Source organism: Danio rerio, chromosome 6, assembly GCF_052040795.2.
Source record: "Danio rerio strain M-AB ecotype USA chromosome 6, GRCz13ab, whole genome shotgun sequence".
Classification (NCBI taxonomy): domain Eukaryota; kingdom Metazoa; phylum Chordata; class Actinopteri; order Cypriniformes; family Danionidae; genus Danio; species Danio rerio.
In genome coordinates, this window is record NC_141026.1 from 11,714,744 (window position 1) to 11,727,432 (window position 12,689).

General features: G+C 36.2%; 1 protein-coding gene and 1 long non-coding RNA gene across 6 annotated transcripts in view; one reads left to right on the forward strand and one right to left on the reverse strand.

The window, feature by feature from the left end:
- wipf1b (WAS/WASL interacting protein family, member 1b) overlaps positions 1–11,076 on the reverse strand; it is a 34,030-nt gene extending 22,954 nt beyond the window's left edge. For 2 of the 5 annotated variants that reach the window (XM_087256803.1, XM_087256806.1), the window contains exons 1-2: positions 11,014–11,076; positions 10,681–10,754 (exon numbers count right to left, since the gene is read on the reverse strand). The gene's annotated coding sequence lies outside the window, so the exon portion shown is untranslated. Of the gene's footprint in view, positions 1–10,680; positions 10,767–11,013 lie in introns of those variants that run through there. The other 3 variants (XM_087256804.1, XM_087256805.1, XM_087256807.1) reach the window with 2 other exon arrangements.
- LOC147843385 (uncharacterized) lies at positions 261–4,089 on the forward strand. The gene is made up of 7 exons (XR_015493314.1): positions 261–316; positions 1,028–1,129; positions 1,952–2,035; positions 2,168–2,429; positions 2,595–2,788; positions 2,858–3,010; positions 3,205–4,089. It is a non-coding gene; the product is annotated as an uncharacterized LOC147843385 (long non-coding RNA).
- Positions 11,077–12,689: the final 1,613 nt, after the last annotated feature.

The following is a 12,689-nucleotide window of genomic DNA, read 5'->3' on the forward strand; positions in this document are numbered from 1 at the left end:
AAACTTTTCATTTGCAATTTAACTTTATTTGGTGCACATTTGCAGAAATAAGCTTGCACGCACATTATCATCTCGTGTTTATTCATTACCCTTTAAAAAAAGAAAGGCATACTTTGATATTCCAATATTTAAAAATAAACCACGCACTCAAAAATATGTTTCTCAAATGACGATATAGCATCATTCTGTCTTGAGCTAAACCACGCCCTCGTTACGATGGTTGCGCTTACGTAACGTCAACGTCTCAGGCGGGAGAAACTGGAAGCATTGTACTTCGGTGGGGAAAGAGGCAAGCCGTGGAAGAGCAATCTTAATAGTAAGTGTGCAAAGATTGTAGTTCTTTGTTTAAGACACTTCATCTAAATTTGTCCTCCTAAATGTTCATCATATACGCGCAAAAATGTGTGCAGATGCGGCGCTTAGTGATTATTCACATAATCTCTCTTTGTTATGTGATAAGAGTGAATGAATATTTGTGTTGCCGTAAATCATATCCATGCCCCGGGTAGCAGGAAGTAATCGGCCCGAGCTCGGCTGCCCTTCGGCGCCTCCGGCTCCGACTCGGCATCAACGAGTGTTATACGGGCGGAGTGTGGCCCGCAGCTCGCTCGCGCACATGCGTTTGTGATGCAGCTGTAAACACTGGCCAGATTCCTGTTAACCCTATCTGGCCCGAGTCTGTCTCGGCTCGTATAAGGACTCGGCTTGTGTAACTGATGACAACCGATTAAATTCTTATTTTATCTAGTAATTTGTTAGCTCCACGTTTAATGATAATTTGAGAAAATATATATGGTACAACAGCAACAAAATAATAAAAACATTTAGTGTGGATGGTCGCAATGTTTAGATGCAAACAAAACAATATTATTTATAAATGGATTATATATATCATCTAGGGAAAACAGTGTAAAATGCGCTTATTTTCGAGATAGCACGCTTCCATGCAGACTGTTTTTTTAAGCAGAAGTTTGGTTTCATAAGAAACACATGCGTGAGTCAACTCTTGGTCCAAACTCCAATCCAGACGGTGGCGGTAATGTTCCAAAAGCTGGTTGCCAACCGCTATGATGATCACAAGAAGAAAAAGAAGTTTGGCGTTTCAAAACAGTGGATTCCGGTCAGAAAGGTAAGGTTTTTGCTGCTTGTATACTTTGCGAATTTAATGCTTAAAACATTTTCACAGTGTTAGGTTATTGTTAAGTTATTGTTTAACTTGTTTATGCAGTGCATCAGTGATCGTTTACTGTTCTCTTTAAATTATCATTCTATTATTAAGAGAAATATATTAGTATGTGCTTTAATTTATATGTGTTAGCCTATGTGAATCAATTATATCTTATGTTCAAGTTGTAGTTTGCGCATGTAAAACTAAATTTCTTAAAGCAGATTTTGATGGGTTTTATTTTTTGGTTATTGACAGTTATACTTTCTGATTTAAATGAATGGGTATAAATGAATATTTTTTTGGTTAAGTCTTACTGTTCTTGTTTAACAAAGGTTAGTGAGGCCATTTTGTAGCACATCACAGAGACCAATAGCACATTCTTATGAACATGTGAATAGGCATGTTATAGTTGGGTGATTAAAGTCCATTAAAAGCTGTAAACTGCTGATACATTTTCAACATAGATTGAGCTTTTCAGACTTTACATTACTAATTGCTTCACAAACAGCTGAAATGGTTTATTGTTATTGGCTATCATCATTATCAAACATTTTCCACAATGGTAGGTTAATCTTCATGGGTACAGAATAATGCATGTGCTTGGCCATCTTACAAATCTATGTCTAAGATTCATAAGGCTGTCACTCTGCATGAATCTCTGAATAAATCCTGTGTGCTGATTATTTACACTATAGGTATTATAGCCATTAATTAACTTTGATAGTATTTCAGGATTTTAACTTTTTGGGGGGAGGTTAACAACAATGTGATGTTTCATTATAGACACACATGAGGAAGCTCGACTCAGCTTGGCTTGCAGACAGATGAGGACGGTGATTGCCCGTCATACACCTAAAGAAAGAACAGGTTTGTTTGCAATTATTTTAAACACATACTGTCAACATTATGTCATTGATCTATTACACTGCCATTGTCATTGATCTAGTGTCCTGCACTATACTAAAATAATGTTTTGTTTTGTAAATGTATCTGATCAAGGGGCATTAAAGACACAACTATAGTGAACGTGATGAAGAAAAATTATTTGGAACAAAGAGGCTGGAGAAAAAACTGATATGAAGATTTCAGAAATTGATGCAGCACCGCAAGTACCATCACCACCAATGACTATGGCAGGATCCTTAAGAACACCATCAAGATGCACAGATGCTGTACATTCCAGTACACCTATGAACATTTACAGTCCTTGTTCAAGTGCAGTCGGAGATCAAGACAACTTATTGCAACTCGTCATGTCTTTGTAAGAATTCAAGACATCACTAAATTTGTAATGGCTTAATGCAGCTAGAAAGTAAAGATCAACTAGAGAATATCAGCAGTGTCTAACCCACTGTTGTATTTACACAAGTTGCATGAGAATAAGCAACAGGTTGATTTATACTAGTTTGTTATTTTTCTTTTTTAGCACGACTGAAAAAAAGTTTTAAAATCATGTGACGTCATAAAGCAGCAACTGTGCCTGATTCTCACAAATCAGCAAAACCAAAACAGACGTGATGAAATTCCAGATGTAAACACATTTGACCTTCCTTTGTCCAATTTGATTTGGAAAAACTTGAAAATCAACTAAACGAGCAGCCCGAACAAATGAAGAAACTGGTAAGTTTCTTGCTTATTTCTAAGTGTTTTATGTTTATTTATTTATTTATGTGTTTTTTTGCTTCGTAGGTAGCCTACTTTGGAATCATTGGTGTTTTCCACTAAGCAGTTTGGTGTGTCCCGGGAAAGCTTTTGGCTCACTTTTTGGCTGAACAAATTAACTGGAGCAGGGCAAACCAAAATGTGGCCTTTCATGCACTCTCCCTTAGGACTGTCTAGTCAGTAAGTTGGTTTTAAATATACATTTCAGTACAATTAGGGGCAGTTCCATCTGTGTATTTCTTTGAATCATTAATCAAAGGAACAAAACATCTATATATAGTCCCATTTAGGTTGTACTTATATGAGAGCAAGCATCTTTCTTTTTTCATTTGTACTTTTTCACTACTAATTGTTTGTTTATCTTTTAATCACAGATGTAGTGAGGAGAAATGTCCATACCACATCACTGATAAAGAAGTGGAAAAATGCATTACAAGGTGGCTACAACGTGCTCCTGACAGGGCTGGAGGAAGGAGGGAAGAAGAGAAAGCTAATGTGTCAAATGTCTACATCAATAATTTATTTTTTAAACAACATTTTAAGTGCATTAAGATGTTCCCTGATACTTGGGTAATTTGTTTCTTTTATTTGCAATTTTTTTTTATATATATATATATATATATATATATATATATATATATATATATATATATATATATATATATATATATATATATATATATATAAAATGACAATATGCTAAATTCTGAAAAAGCATCTTAATACATTTTTAATTAACATAATATAATAAAAATATGAATAAAAAATTGCACAAGACATATAAAGATATACAAGTCAAATTTGATATATATATATATATATATATATATATATATATATATATATATATATAATCATCTCACTCATTTAAATGTATTATTATGTTTTATTTATTACATTTATTAAAAATGTTTCTTAAGAATTCTGCAGTTCTTTTTACATTTTTGACTTGTATATTTTACATATTGTCATGGGTATTTGTAAGATGTTTCTTGCTATATCTTAAATTGGTTTCTATATTCAGGTTTATATAAAATTAAGCTGTTTTAAGATGTGTCTTGTACAATTTTTTAATTCAAGTCTATTGGGAAAACAGGGTTGTTTTAAAAACTTCTGTGTATGTGTGCAATTTCAGATTTTGTCTTTAAATCTTCCTGTGTGTCTTTATTGTGTAGTTTTATTATTACTTGTGCACTACAAAATATTTTATTCAAGTTTAGTATTATTTGTTTATTGCAATCAATAAATGTTTATTATTATTTATTTTGTCCTTTGTTTGATAATTTTTGTTATTGGATATGTATGCTGTTTGCATTTTATTCAAAGGTTGAACGCAGTGCCTACACTTTGCCTTTACATTATAGCCTGCGTTTGCTGGTATATAAATGCAAATGGTTGTAATACCATGTATCAAGTACCAATATAATACCAAAAGGTTTTATATCAAGGTATATTGAGTTGCGCCAGCTCCGGGCTGCAGCGCACATTACTCACGGGCCGATTCTGGCTCGGATGCGGCAGCGAATCTAGCTGGAACTGGCCCAAGTGTATTTTACTATCTAGGGTGGCTCTTAAAGTGACAGCGCGTATATTCCAACTGCTTATTATTATATTAAGCAAACAAAATCAAATCAAAACCAAAATAATAGTAATAAATCGTTCATTTTGAACTGAAGGTGTATACAGTGGAACACTTATTACTAAAGTAAGATCCTTTACTGGCAGTTTTAATATCATATTTATCCATGACCAGCCAAGGTACTAGCACAAAACATGTAATTATGCAAGTATAGATTTTGAAATGAATTACAACAAATACTAAGATTTATATCTCAAGGCAACTAGTAATTCAGATTGATTGCTCTAATTGCCCTGCTGAAAAAAAAAAAAAAAAAAAAACAGCATATGCTGGGAAGGTATATGTTTTGATGCTGGTATGCTGGTCTTGCTTGTTTTAATGCTGGTTTTGCTGGTCTTAATGTTGGTTTTGCTGGTCTCAATGCTGGTCCTAATGCTGGTTTCAATGTTGGTCTTGCTGGTCTCAATGCTGGTCAGGAGCAGCACTTAGACCAGCAAAACCAGCACTGAAACCAGCAAGACCAGCATTGAGACAAGCAAAACCAGCATTGAGACCAGCATCAAAACATACCTTACCAGCTTACGCTGTTTTTTCAGCAGGGTGTTGTGAATAATTTATGGGATATTCTAAGGTTATTAAAATTGATAGTGTTAGGTAGTCTCAGAGATGTGCTGTAATTGTTATATATTTAATATAATTGTGTTTCCTTTTCATGTGATTAATTTGACTTAGTGTTTGTGTTTTTTGACTTAGTGTTTCTTGAACCGCAAGAAAATGAATGTTTTGGTAAAATGTATGTCTTTTTTTGCCATGTGTGTTTACTCCGATAACATTTTATTTATTAGTACTAATTTCCAATTGTATTTTTTTGGTTCATTTAACTTCTGTAGTTTCAGACCATTCAGACAAGAAATGTTCAGTCAGCAGAACTTAAAAAAACAGAGCCATGTGTGTTTGCTCGGATAACATATAATTTCTTAGTACTAATTTCCTTTTGTATTTTCTTGTTCTCTCAACTTCTGTCATTTTTGGCCATCCAGACAAGAAATGTTCAGTTAACACAACTTTTGCTCTGGTAACATATAATTTCTTAGTACTAATTTCCTTTTGTATTTTCTTGTTCACTCAACTTCTGTCATTTCAGTCCTGCAGACAAGAAATGTTCAGTTTGCACAACTTAAAAATATTTGTTGTGCTGCAGGTGCAGGTTTCCAGAAAACTACTAATGTTAAGTTGACTCAACTAGACATTTTTTGTTTCACTGACAAATTATTTTCAGTCAGTGTAGCTGATGTTTTCAAAAGTTGAGTAAACAAGAAAAAACAGAAGGAAATTAGTACTAAGATTTTTTTTGTTGAACTGGCTTAAAATTTTTTACAGTGCATGCTTAAAGTAACAATATATTGTGCAGGCCTAAAAAATTACTGTACCTTTTCCTGAAGTGGAAATTACAAGTGTGTGAGAAGAGGAGAAAAGAATATGTCGGAAACTGACTCAGACTAAAAGTTCCTGGATATGCACTATATTTACATTCCAGTGTCCTGAGAGAGAACAGTGCAGATGGACTATGGAGAATGTGATGCTGGATTTACACCACTGTCCGGCTGGTGCTCCACATCCAGCAGTCTGAAATGTATAAAACAGGGTCTTTGGCTAAACATTATGTTCTTTCTGGAAGTCTGAGTTTTGAGTGCCAGTGTGAGCCCAGTAAGCCCATAATGCATTGCACCTTTTGTAACAGTCGACCCCGCATTAAAACTGGCATACTGTGCTTTACATAGTGTTTGATTAGGCCTGTCACAATATACAATATGTCGACTTATCAAACAACACATGGACATGCTCAATCATTTTTAGTGATGAAATATATAATCGCCCATACATTAAATCCAATTCTAGAAACATGTTAGCTGATTGTGCAACATCTCTATCTCTGTTGGCGGTGTCAGGGTCAGTATGGTTAAAATCACTATAGTATTTACTATAAATACTTTAGTATATTTTCATGTTTGTTACTTTTTACTTTGCACTTTTTTGTAAACATTTATTATTATTTATTTAGGATATCCGTTTTCACATTCTAATTTCAATGCCTGATTATTAAATTTATTTTGGTGCGATATATTTATCATGCAACAAAAAAAGATATTGTGACGTGTGATGGCAAGCAACTTTCACTTTTAATCAATCGAGCAGAACAAAACATGTAAAAGCTGTTGTAAATAATATAGAGAATTCCATAGAAATGTCAATACATTTGTTAAAGTTGATTCTTCTATTATAATGCGGTAATGTCAGAGATTAATTTGGATTAATAAATTAAAATGAGACCAATATTTAATTTTAGTTGTGTGTGTGTGTGTGTGTGTGTGTGTATATATACATATGTATACATATGTATATACACATACATATTATATATATATATATATATATATATATATATATATATATATATATATATATATATAATATGTATGTGTATATACATATGTATACATGTATACAAGTATTTGAGATATTTCAGTGTCTCATTATATAAGCACATGATTCCCAGAGCTACTTTAAGTTTCACTTCAAAAGCATCTTACTGTTTAATTTGAGAAAACTGCAAGTAAATGTGACTGATAACATTTGTTTTTTGGGATTTTTGGGGGTTGTTTTCTTATTCTCCATTTTTTTAATTCCGCATTTTCTTTTGGTTTTACAATGTCTGATTGTTTTACAGTTTACTTTTAATAACACTAAATTTAACTAAAATTGTATTGGGCAACGCAGTAGGTAGTGCTGTCGCCTCACAGCAAGAAGGTCGCTGGTTCGAGCCTCGGCTAGGTCAGTTGGCGTTTCTGTGTGGAGTTTGCATGTTCTCCCTGCTTTCGCGTGGGTTTTCCCCCGGGTGTTCCGGTTTTCCCCACAGTCCAAAGACATGCGGTACAGGTGAATTGGGTATGCTAAATTGTGTGAATAAGTGTGTATGTTTCCCAGTGATGGGTTGCAGCAAGAAGGGCATCCGCTGCTTAAAAACATATGCTGGATAAGTTTGCGGTTCATTCCGATGTGGCAACCCCAGATTAATAAAGGTACTAAGCCGAAAAAGAAAATGAATGAATAAATGAATGAAAATTGTAATGTAAACGGACGAAAGAAAGTGAAAAGCGGACAGGAGAGGAAGGCAGTTGAGGAGGGGGATTGGTAAAATAAGGCATGTTCCAGCACAAATTAAGCCGTGTATATATATACACACACACACACACACTCACACTCACCGGCCACTTTATTAGGTTCACCTTACAAGTACTGGATTGGACCTACTTTTGCCTTCAGAACTGCCTTGATCTTTCATGGCAGAGATTCAAGTTACTGGAAATATTCCTCAGAGATTTTGCTCCATATTGACATAATAGCATCACGCAGTGGCTGCAGATTTGTCGGCTGCACATCCAAGATGCGAATGTCCCGATACACCACATCCCACAAGTGCTCTATAGGACTGAGATCTGGTGACTGTGGAGGCCATTTGAGTACTGTGAACTCGTTGTCATGTTCAAGAAACCAGTCTGAGATGATTCACGCTTTATGACATGGCGCGTTATCCTGCTGAAAGTAGACATTAGAAGATGGGTACACTTTGGTCATAAAGAGATGGACATGGTCAGCAACAATACTCAGGTAGGCTGTGGCGTTGACATGATGCTCAGTTGTTACTGATGGGCCCAAAGTGTGCCAAGAAAATATCCCCCACACCATTACACCACCACTACCAGCCTGAACCGTTGACATGCTGGTAAAAGGAAGGATGGATCCATGCTTTCATGTTGTTAACGCCAAATTATGACTCTGCCATCCAAATGTCGCAGCAGAAATCGAGACTCATCAGACTAGGCAATGTTTTTCTCTTCTTCTATTGTCCAATTTTGGTGAGCCTGTGTAAATTGTAGCTTCAGTTTCCTGTTCTTAGCTGACTGGAGTGGCACCCCATGTGGTCTTGTGCTGCTGTAGCCTGTCTGTCTCAATTTTGATGTGTTGTGTGTTCAGTGATGCTCTTCTGCATACCTCGGTTGTAACGAGTCGTTATTGGAGTTACTGTTGCCTTTCTATCAGCTGGAACCAGTCTGGCCATTCTCCTCTGGCATCAACAATGCATTTGTGCCCACAGATCTGCCGCTCACTGTATATTTTCTTTTTTTTTTGGTCCATTCTCTGTAAACCCTAAAGATGGTTGTGCATGAAAATCCAAGTAGATCAGCAGTTTCTGATAATACTCAGATTACCAACAACCATGCCACATTCAAAATCACCTTTCTTCCCCATTCTGATGCTCTGAGGTTTGAACTGCAGTAGATCATCTTGGCTATGTCTACATGCCTAAATGCATTGAGTTGCTTCCATGTGATTGGCTGATTAGAAATTTGCATTAATAAGCCTAACATACCTAATAAAGTGGCCGGTAAGTGTGTGTGTGTTTTGTCTTATATACATACATTCAGCATCTTTAAATCAGTAACTGAATATGTATGTGTTTTATCTGATGTTTTTAATTCTTTCCCTCATTAAAGAACACAAAAGCAAGTGAAAATGTGAACGTGCATTTTTGAGATGCACTCAAAGACCCTGAACATAAAATCAACTTTTTTTTCAAATAATATTACCTCAAGTAAGAACTGACGGGTGGATTCCTTCAACCACAACCTGCTAGATCACACATGCAGAATGAGGCAGGAAGGGGCCGCCCACAGAGAAACGAACGGTAGTTTATTTGAAAGCGTCATATCTTACTGTAAAGCAGAATTTCTGTCATTTGCACATTGCAATGTTTGCTTGCAACACCACATCAGAAGCAAAAGAGCAGCTCGCTCAGCTAGCATAATATGAGCGTGTTCAAGCACATAATGTGCCCGCTGTCTCTGATTCTGTCTTTCCATCACTTAGTAGGCAGTATTGTCCACTTCCTTTCTGAAACTCAGCATAATGTTGACACTTCTGGCTGCCTGCAGCTCTGTAGCAAACGGATGATCTCAGATTCTGTCGGTCACATGATTTCAGACTCTCTTCAAATCACTGGTCAAACAGACAGAACATTAACCAGACAAGAGAGAAGTAGAAGTGATGACAGTACTTCTGTCAAAGAGGGGAAGTTAATGCAGAGAGGGAACTCGTATGCATTGTAATTTGACTAAACTAAACACTGCACAGCTAAGCTCATGCTTTCAATAGTAGCACTGAGGGATTTTAAAACCATTGCTTAAGTGTCACACTTTCACACTTGCAGAAAACCACATGAAATACATCGAGAGCTCAACTGCACAATAACATTAGCATTTACAGCCTCCTAAAAGTGTTTAATGCAAGAAAAAAGCTCACTTAACAGTTTCTAATGAACAAAACAGTCAACTGTCAGACAAACTGACAATAACTAACCTATTGAACCCAATACAAACTAATTCTAATCTAAGGTAACCATTTTAAAGAACTGAGCGGACACTGCATTTGAAATAACTCGTGACACTGGTGGCACAAAATAATGAGGTTTTTAATTCACAAGGAAAAAAAGATGAAAGAAAAAAGGAAGGAGCAAAGCATATGACTTGCATTGCATCTCACTGTGGAGACCCCATGGCCTTTCAATTACAAACACATGCTCCTACTAGTTCGAGTTACTCTATGAATCGGTTCTTTTGAATGGTCGTTTCAGAGTCAGTTGAACAATTCAAGTTAAACGATTACTGTGGTTGATAATGTCCTATATATTTAATTAATTTGAATACGCTTTTGTTTATACAAATTTATCCAAAAGTTAAGAATTGAACACCAGATCGTCAAAACAAATCGCTCGGTTCTATTTTTAGCCGATTCAATTAAAGATTCGGCTCAAAAGAACGATTCGTTAGCCAATAAGAACTCGCTTGCAGCTATCAGAATGGATGAACTTGATATGTCAACTGTTCTTTATAAGAATTTGCAGTATTTTGTTTTAAGAAGCTGCCTTGTGTGTCTAAGCTACAGGAGAAAACAACCTTATTAACCCTGCCACAAATATACGCTCAAACTGGCAACCCAGGAAGTGGGGGAGACTTTGCTTCCCCCAAAAGTTGGCACTGCTTGTGCTTTTGTGGAGGAAAATAGCTATTTAAACTGAACACCTCATTCGCACACTGAAAACTGACTCAACACTACAAGTATGCTACGTTAAGAAATGCACAGCAAGGTCAAATCACAGACTACATCCATAACTCGAGCGTTTTATACAGCAACAGTCTGCGTAAACACTTACCGGTGCTTTGCGTCTTTTACTGCGCGTCCTCCGCTTACGAACCGAACGCAGCAACACTCATCCTCATGAAGCATCTACACAAACACAGAGGAACACAAGTTTTGGGCCACTCCTTCATGGCAGAAACACACACGCAAGTTCTCCCCGCTGTTTCCGCCCAGCGTCCTGCCTACAAGTCCATCACATTAGCTGGAATAAACATTCAAAGCTCATCGCTTGAACGCCGCAAGTAGCAATTCAGCACATATAAGCAGTATCACATCTCTTTAAATGAGAGAAGTACAACCCAATGTCTTGAATTGGACGCGATATCTTTTTAATTCGTTTCTTTACCCAGTTTTTCTTCCTCCAGCAGAACAGCAGACTCTTCGTTCTCTTTATCCGGGACATTCGTCTGTGATGCAACGTCCAGATGTGACTGACTGACTGACTGAGCTCAAACATCTGTCAAACTGTTGCAAGTGTGTGTGTGACACAAAACTGAGCTCTGTGTGGGGAAAAGTCACAGACATGTCAGTCACATTTTGGAAAAAGCTAAATAAAATAATGTTTTTTGACAGAAAACTCTTTTGTTGTTTAAATGTTGCAACTATTTGATTAAGAATACAACAGTACCCGTAGCGTGGGGGGGGGGGGGGGGGGGGGGGTTGTCTTTTTCTCTAAAAGTAGACCATTTTGATGATATTTTATGAAATATTTTGTGCTGGATTAGCTTGTCTTCTTCTATCACGTGCATGCTTTTTACAGTACCAAAATGGTGATTGTTTTGTCAAGTTGCTTCTAATAATGTGCAAACTTTGTCAGTCCAAGCACACAACATTTAGTTTTTTATTGTTATGAGGATTTCCCATAGACATACAGCCAGGGGTAGATTTCATGTTTTTGGGGCCCCAAGCAATTCAAGCCATGCGGCCCAAGTCCTGAAATGCACCCTTTCTACTCTTATTTATTTTTTATCTATATTGCTGTTTGTTATATCACTCAATCTTCTTTTCTACATTTTAAATGTGTTTTTAAAACAATGAATTTGCAAGTAAAAATAATGCATTCATTTTTTTATAAATTTGACTGCTGGACCACTCAATGATGGATATTTTATTTTGTAATATTATTATTACATAACATTACATTATTATAAGACTATATAGGAATTATCAATTTATGTCACAGATGACGTCACACAGGTTCAACCGGGCATTCCGGTTGCAAAAAAGACCAGTTGCAATAGCAAACATGTCGTGTTGTGCGGTAGGATGCCAAATTCTAAATTAAATATGAAATTATTTTAAATATTAAATTAAATTAATTAAATAAAAAATAAATTAAGCCCAAACTCCAAACACCACACAGCTTTTAATGCCAACTGCAGACATCTTTGACAAACAGCCATCAGGAGAGCTGAATGGTGTGAGGACCTAATTAAAAATGCTCGACTCTGCAGTTCTTATGTTATATCAAGTAAGTACACGCTATGCTGAATCATACTCATTACTCGTTTTTGATTGCAGCAATGATTTAACAAACAGTTAAATTTGGTTAATTAAACTGCGGACAGTGAATGCTTAGAATAAAATGTAAAAATGTACATTCACATACCCTGCCGTACAGGTGGATTTCGCTGTCAGAATGCAGTTATTTTGCTTGTTGGTGATTACCCAGGCCTTGTACAGTTCCGTCGTCTTTCCTTGTCGTTGGCTAGGCAGAACCTCGGTTTTTATCACTACCGTTTTGAGTCTGGTAATCATAGAACATTATTTCCTGCACATGACCACACAGAACAAAATTGTAGGCATCCAAAGACTTGTAGGCCTTTAACTTCTCTCTCGTAAAATCCCTTGGAGTTTCAATAAGATAGCTGTATATTTCGGGTTGTATGCTTGGCCATTTCTTCTTATCCAATATATCCATTGGAAAACGCTATCGCAAATGGACCTGTCAGACGAACACAGCTCACTTTAACGTTCATTTTGCCGAATAACTGTGCTTATCACTGGGTGACAAGCTGTTAT